Source organism: Primulina tabacum, chromosome 6 (genome assembly GCF_025594145.1).
Source record: "Primulina tabacum isolate GXHZ01 chromosome 6, ASM2559414v2, whole genome shotgun sequence".
Classification (NCBI taxonomy): domain Eukaryota; kingdom Viridiplantae; phylum Streptophyta; class Magnoliopsida; order Lamiales; family Gesneriaceae; genus Primulina; species Primulina tabacum.
The window spans coordinates 9,201,066-9,209,403 of NC_134555.1; positions in this window are offsets into that span (position 1 = coordinate 9,201,066).

Here is an 8,338-nt window from a genome sequence, read left to right on the forward strand (position 1 = left end):
ACGTGGAAGCATTTGAACCATTTAAATTGTACACACGCTTATAGCACACGTACACACATTTTTACTCAAATTTTTAATGGACTGACACGTGTCCCGAATTTAAACAGTCACGAACAACTGTACTAAGCCCGCTTCAATTCAGTTTTTCTTCTTACGCGTACAAACAGTTTCTAAGAGAATACTAATTCCAGAGCTCTCGTTTACAAATTGCAGATCATTTTATGGCGAATCAAATTCCCGCTTACATGCTGAATGCAATGGCTATCAACTTTGGATCAATTCTATCTTTTGGCGACACTAATGTCAAGAACGTTTTTCAAAAACTCGAAACTGCTGGGTTAAAGACATTCTTGGGACAATCATCACAAGAGATCTACCCCAAAGAACTTCAGGAAATCTACTCTAACGGTACGATCAATTCTGATGGAAACATCGCTTTTACTATCAATGGTCAGCTGCTGACCATTTCCGAAGATTCCTTTGGAGAAATCTTTTCTTTACCATCTGATGGACTAGCACACTTATCTGATGTTAAGGCATCTGACATTGAAAAGATGCAAACCGACACTTTCTGCTGAAGGACGGAAAATCAATGTTTCCGACCCAAAGAAGGAACTGAAGCACGAAATACAGTTACTTGCTAATATAGTCGCCAAAGGGATTTTGGCGAAAGCTGGATCTTTTGCTGCACTTACTTTGGAAAAATTTCAAGCTATTTCTATCATTATGGCCGAACATAAATTCAACTGGAAGCATCTTATATTCAATATTTTAAAGAATATGTTTCTATCATCCAAACAGTCCAAAGGTTTTGCAGTGCAACTGAGCTATCTGCTGAAAGTGAAGGGGTTAGTGGCAGATAATACAGAAAAATCATCAAAATTCAAAGTCTTTAATGCGAAGAATACTATGCCACCCAAGACAAAATTGGACATCTCTCCTGATCAGTTTGTAAAGATAAAACAAGAGATTGGGATTCAACAGGCGGCTCCTAAATCAGTAAAAAAAGGCCAAGACATGGCTCAACTGAAGTCAGCAAAAAAAAAATTAATTGTGGAAGAATCCGATTCAGAGAAAACTCCTTCCCCAAAGATCACCAAGAAACCAAGAACCCAGAGGATTAAACCAATAACTACAGAGGAATCTATTCCTACTGACAAGCCAATATCTTCAGATGCTCAGCAGCCAATTGAAGCAGTCCCTCTGAAGATCATCCCACCAGAAAAATCAATTGGTGCAAAGAAAGAAACAGTTAGGATCAAAGCCCCTCTGATTAATATTACTCGTCCCACTCCTCTGGCACCTGCCCGACCCAAGGGCATTAGTATTATAGAACGGGTGGATACTACACGAACTGGTCTGGAAATTCCACACATCCTCAGTTCTGACAAAGGCAAGGGAAAATTGACTGAAGAACCAAGGCCATCCAATCCCATTCAAACCCACATTGACATTGTTTGGGACGAGGTTAATGATTTTGCAGCATCAAAACTTCAACTCTATGATGCTTGGACAGCCTATCGTACACAGATTTTTGCCAAGCAACTAAGAAAGAAATCTCAACTGAACAAATTCATCAAACTGGAAGCTTCTGTCCTCAAGATAGTAAAAGCTGCCACCATTGCCCAAGCTATGGAGAGAAAAACATATTTGTTTGATCAGATGAGGGCAAAGAAGTTAACACAAATTATTGACAAACTGAAGGCTAACTACGTTCCAACAAATCCTACTGCCTATGCTGATCATGCGGTGATCACTCAGCTAGACACCGATCTGATGGGATTGCTATCTCATATAAAGTTTTGGGAAATGGATCAAGAGTTAGTCCTTCATAAAGGAGATTCAGACGATGATGAAAAGGAAATAGTTGAAGAACCTCCCTCAAAGCAGAAAGAGTCATCCTCAGAACAGGCTATTATTCCAACTGAAGAGCCAGTTCAGGATGTGTCTCAATCACCAACTGGTGAACATCAAATTTACACTGAAGCAGAATTATCTTTCGCAAACATTGATGAAATTATTCAGATAGTGGTGCAAGAATCCCAATTGAGTGAACCCATTTCTGATAATGTTGATCATCACGTTGATCAAATCAATCCAGAGGTGCCTATCTCTTCAGAAGCACCAGTTCAGCCAGATCCTTCTGCTGAACAAACTATTCCAACTGATGTGCAAATTGATCCCCAAGATCATCCTCTAGAGACACCAATTTTGACTTCATCAGACTCTATTATTCCTCCGGGAAGCTCATCTGCTGATCAACATCCACTTTCTCCGCCTCAAGTTCCAGAAGACATTGCTGCAACAATCACTTCAGTTCAGAATGTTGCTGAAACAGTAGCAACTAACCAAGAGTTGGTTATATTTGATCAAACCACAAAGGGCCCGGAATTCCCTCATCAGTCACTTCCTCCTCAATCCACAGAAATAGATCTTGTTCTTGAAGAGATCCAAAATATGCAGCACAATATGTAGCAGATAATCACTGACATCAAGAAGATTCAATCTACACAATTATCTTACACTGTCAAATTGGATTCTTCAATTGAATATGACTCTGCAAAACTGAAAGCAATTCAAGCAAACATGGATTCTCTCACCAAAACTGTAGATGAGATGAAGAAAGGTCTAGCTCAAAGCCTATTTACAACTCAGGATATAGTTAGTCAACGAGTTCAACGATTAGAAACTTCTGTTTCTAATAAAATGGAATTGCTGCAGACCTGTTTACAAACTGCTGTCTCAAGTATCTCAGCAGATGTCAAAATTTTTTCAACTGATGTTCGAAAATTATCTGAGAAGATGGAGTTGTTTGACAAAAAGGGGGAAGAAATCAAAGGAATGCTAGAACAACAGAAGAAATTCTCGTTTCAGTAGCAGTCTTCACTGTACTCATCAAGTTACTGATTCAGTTGATCAATTTCTTATTTTATCTACAAAGAGTCCAATCAATCGTGAAATTCAATTGATCAATCTCTTATCTACAAAAGGTTCAGTTACTTAATTTTGTCAAACACCATAAAGGGGGAAATTGTTGGAAACTAAATTCTGGAGTTTGACAAACTGATCAACCAACTGAAAATACGAACCAACTGAACTCAGCAACTGGACTTAATAACTGAAATCGACTGTCTGATCAGTTGGAAACCGATCAGTTAATACATCCATCCGAATGCCTTAAAGTTAAGTATCTCTCAGCTGAAGATGTCTTGGGAAAGAACTTTCAACCGACAAAGAGACATAACAGATTACAACTGAATATGAAACGCCGCACCACAACCAAGACTACCTAGAACAACGCATTCCGGCTAAAGCAATTAAGACGCCGCAAACAAAGTCCAAAGAATAATGAAGTGGAAATCAACGGATACATAGATTCAAATTTATCTCAAGTTACCGTTGGAAAAGAAGCATATAAATATGACAGAAGAGCAGCTGAAAAAAACAACGAAGTGAATACTATTCAAAAAGCTTGCTGTCACTCTGTCAAAATCTCAGCTCACCTCTTACTTGATTTATTCGTAGCAGTTAAGGCTACAATTTGAGCTTACAAGCAAGTTGTAATGATCATTGAAATTCGATAGTGCTAAGATCAGTTAAGCACTGAGAACATTCTGTTATACTAAGAGTTTCAGTTTTTGGCAGTGTTAAGTCCAAGCTGAAGTGGGTCAGTACAATTCTTGTATTTGATCAAAGTCTTTTAGTGAATATCCTATCCTTGTGATAGAAGGGGTGACGTAGGAGTAATTGAAATCTCCGAACATCCAGAAACAACCCTTGCGCATTTTATTTTTTGTATTCTATCTTTCAGTCAGTTACCTTCCGCAAGTGATTCAGTTTAACTGATTGATATTGATCAACAAGATTCCGAGAATCAGTTTGTCACCAAACTGAACTCAAAATTTGAAAAGATCAATTTTAATTGTGAGTGTTTATTCAACCCCCCCTTCTAAACACTTTTGATACGTTAATCGATCCTAACAAACTGAGTGATTAGTTGAGAACTGAATCAGTTCATTTGAAGACCAACTGACTAATGTCTTATCAGAAAACCAATTTGAAATTGACATTCCTTCTAAACAAATACATATAAATAAAAAGGAGTAAGAGAATCTCATCCTCGATGAATTAATTGCATTCGTTTGACTGAAGGCTCTTCATCTTCTTTAGTTTCTTCAATTAGAGCATGTCTATAAATAAGACCAAATTTATCATATACTAAGCATTTTTACAGATAATATTAATCAGTCGCAGATGGGCAAAGCAAGCATTTCCAAGAAATCCAATCCTTTAGGAAGACTTTCAGTCGTGAAACTTGGAATATGGATATCGAAGACTTTGTCTTTGACAAAGTAATGTCTACCTGGACTAAGATTCATGATTTTCAGATTATCCAGAGAGATAGATTAGTTGCTACTGACGACCAGAAGAAAATTGAAATAAAAAATAAGCGTCGTCTGGACGTCATTCATACTTCTGACCTTGCAACTGATGAAGGTCTCTACTACCTGATGCTCAACAAGGAGTATAGGATACTGGAGAAGATTGTCTTCAAAGAAGATTTTAGAAAATATTCTGAGGAAATGTCCTTATGGTTATCTGATTGGCTAAATGCAGTTAAAAAAAAAAAAAGAACTGAATCGTGTAACAATAGAGAGATATTATCTATAAAATTTTTGTTTCAGTTCGTTGCTATTTTCTTTCTGCATGCTAACTGATAACAATGAATAACAAATGCATAGCCATTTCCAAACACCACTAGCTAACATAAGATAATGAAATCAAGACAAATCAATTAAACCAAGAATATTACAAAATTATGAAAACTTAGTCTCGGGTAGTGGTTTGGTGAAGATGTCAGCTTCTTGTTGTTCAGTTGATATATACTCTAGCCTGATTGCCTTCTTTAGAACATGGTCTCTGATGAAGTGATGTCTGACATCAATGTGTTTGGTCCTGGAGTGAAGAACTGGATTGTATGTAATTGCAATCGTGCTTGTAATTATCACGGAAGATCAGTGATTCTTCTGCAATGACTCCATAATCTTTCATTTGTTGCTGAATACAGAGCAGTTGAGCGCAGCAGCTTCCAGCAGCTAGATATTCAGCCTCAGTTGTGTAAGTTGCTACGGATGTTTTCTTCTTGCTGAACCATGAAATCAGTCTGTATCCTATAAACTGACATGATCTACTGGTGCTTTTATGATAAACTTACATCCTGCATAATCTGCATCTGAATAGCCAACTAAATTGAAAAAAGAGTCTTTAGCATAACATAAGCCCACATTTTGTGTGTCTTTAATATATTTCAATATGTGTTTGGCAGCTGAAAAATGCGATTGCTTAGGATCTGCCTGAAATCTTGCACACATACATACAATATCAGGACGACTAGCAGTTAGGTATAATAAAGAACCTATTAAACCTCTGTAGAGTGTCGTCTCAACTGATATTCCCCCTTCATCTGAACATGTCTCCATGCCAAATTTCTTAATCAGTTCCTTTGTGTATTTGGTCGGACTGATAAAAGTACCAGTTTCCAGTTGCTTCACTTCCAGACCAAGAAAGAACGTCAGTTCACCCACCATACTCGCCTCAAATTTTTCCTGCATTAACTTGGCAAATTTCTTACATAATTTGGGGTTATTTGACCCAAAAATAATATAATCAACATATATTTGCACAAGTAAAATATGATCATTCTTAGAAAATTTTAAAAAATTCTTATCGACTGATCCAACAGTAAAATCGTGATCAGTTAGAAATTTTGAAAGTGTTTCATACCAAGCTCTTAGAGCTTGTTTAAGATCATATAGAGCTTTATTCAAATGATAAACATGATCTTGAAGAGAGAGATTAACAAAATCTGGTAGTTGTTCAACATACACTTCTTCCTGCAACTGACCATTCAGGAATACACTCTTGACATCCATTTGGTAGACCTTGAAGTCTTTGAATGAGACAGAAGCAAATAATATTTTGATTGCTTCCAGTCGTGCAACTAGTGCATATGTCTTGTCGTAATCTATTCCTTTTTCTTGCCTATATCCTTGTGCTACAAGCCTCGCTTTATTGCGCACAACTGAACCATCTTCGTTCAGTTTATTTCTGTAGACTCATTTTGTACCTATAATGGTTTTAGAAATTGGTCTTGGAACTAAGTTCCAGACTTTGTTATGAGTAAACTGATTTAGCTCTTCTTGCATAGCATTTACCCAGTTAGGATCATCAAGAGTTTCATCAGTTTTCTTTGGTTCCAATTGGGAAACAAAGGCTGAATGAATAAATAAATTAAGCATTTGATTCCGAGTTCTTGCCGGATTAGATGGATTACCTATCACCAGTTCTGGTGGATGTGATTTCTTTCATCTGTATTCAGCATTAGTTGGATCGATTTCAGCAACTGGTTTTGTAGAACCCGTAACTTAGACTACGTATAAGCCATGCATAATTCTAGTATTTTAAAGTAAATTGATTTTATTGCATGAGTACTTAAAGTTCCTTTCTGTAAAGTTAATTATTTTATTTCAGTAGTTTAAATGTTATTCTTTCAGTTATTTCAGTGAGGCCGGACTGTAGTTGGAGTTTAGAGATAAAATTTAAGATTCAGAAAATATTTTCAGAATTTATTTTAGCTAGCAAATAAGTTCATTTAAGTTAAAAAGGAGGTTTGAGGATTTAATTTAATTACTTGAGGTGAGTAGAAAATAAATTTATTTAAGTTCCTTAATTAAGAGGTTAGTTCACTAAATTAATTAAGGGATAGGTAAGGCTCTTAAGGTATTAAAATTTATCAACTAAACAACATTTCCCCTTCATTTTTATTGTGTAAATTCGGCCACCCTTAATTGATTAAGCATTGATATGCCAACTCACCCTTTGACCCATTCTTTGTTATTTTAGCATGCTAACCTTTTAATTATTAATCAACCTTAATTAATTAATTATTAAGCTTTATCCTAGTCTAGATTTGCATGAGAGAATCGGCCACTCATTCTAGATCCATCCAAGAAGCCATTTGATATCAACCAATTCAAATTTCAAAAAGAGAGGAGACTTGGTCATACCATTTGAATTCCTTTATTAGTGGATCTCCCTCACTCTCCTAACCATCACCTCCCCTCACCCATGAACGAAAATCAGAGCCATTTCAGAGTAGAAAACCGTGGGATTTCAGTAGGAAACCAGAGAGAATAATCGAGTGAAGAACAAGCTAGCAAAAGCGCTCCACCTCCTCCGCGTCGGATCGTCTCGTTCTTTCGTTTTCTTTCAAAACGAAACCAGGCATGCATATATTCTTCCTTGACTCTTCAATCAAGTCCTAATACCATTTATTTTCATTACATGATAATGTTTTATTAAGCAAAAACCGAAATACATCAAGAATTTTTCAGAAAATAAGAATGCAGAATTTTCGATTTTCATGATGCTCTTCACGGGTTCTCTTGTTTTGATGTTTCAGGTGGATGGCTCGACTCCAGGCTCACTAGGCTACATCTAGACACATACTAGGGTGTGTCAAGACCATGTTGGTCCATTCAAACAAGCCTCATGCATGATAGAATTCGAATTTGACAGCAACTCTTCAATCTTGGCCCTTTTAGTTTTCGAAAAATCTGTTGTGTGCTGTCAAGGGGATGGATCTGATCTGGGCTGCCACAAGGCATATAGCCATGGTTAGATCACTTCCCTAGCATGTCTAAGAAGTGACTAAGTTGCCTTTTTGGTGGCTAGGTCCATGGTGCATCGGTTTTTAAATCAAACGCAAGAACAGCCCCTTTCCCCATTTCGGCCCTTCCTTGGTACAGCATATGAGTTTCGGTTTTGGGTGGTTTGGTGTGGATCTTGTTCGGCCTATGGCCCTTAGCCACGGTTCATATCATACCCCTAGATGTCTAGGTCGTGCCATGGTCAATCAAATGGCTACTGGAACGACACGAGACAGCAAGCAAAGCTAAACACCACACGCGCATGCAAAGGTGCTCTCGGGTGAATCTTTTCGATTGTTGCTGGAATATTCCGAATTATGGCTGGTTTAAAGCCCTTAGCCATGGTTTGAATCATTCCTTGGGACGTTGGTAAGAGGTTTTGGTCAGTTGTTCAAGCCCCAATGGCCATTAGCCTTGCAAATGACGCAAGCAAACCAAGCACAGCTGCTGTATTTTTGGACAGCAACTTGCTGTGACGGTTCAGTGGCTCGTTTGAGTTCTCGGTCGGATTTTAGCCTATGGCCTTGGACTGGACAGTGCCTCATTGAGTTAGGAAGATCATGTTTTTGACCGTTTGTCATTCGGTTCATTTTTGAGGTCGTACGAGAATTTACGGTGCGATGTGCCAA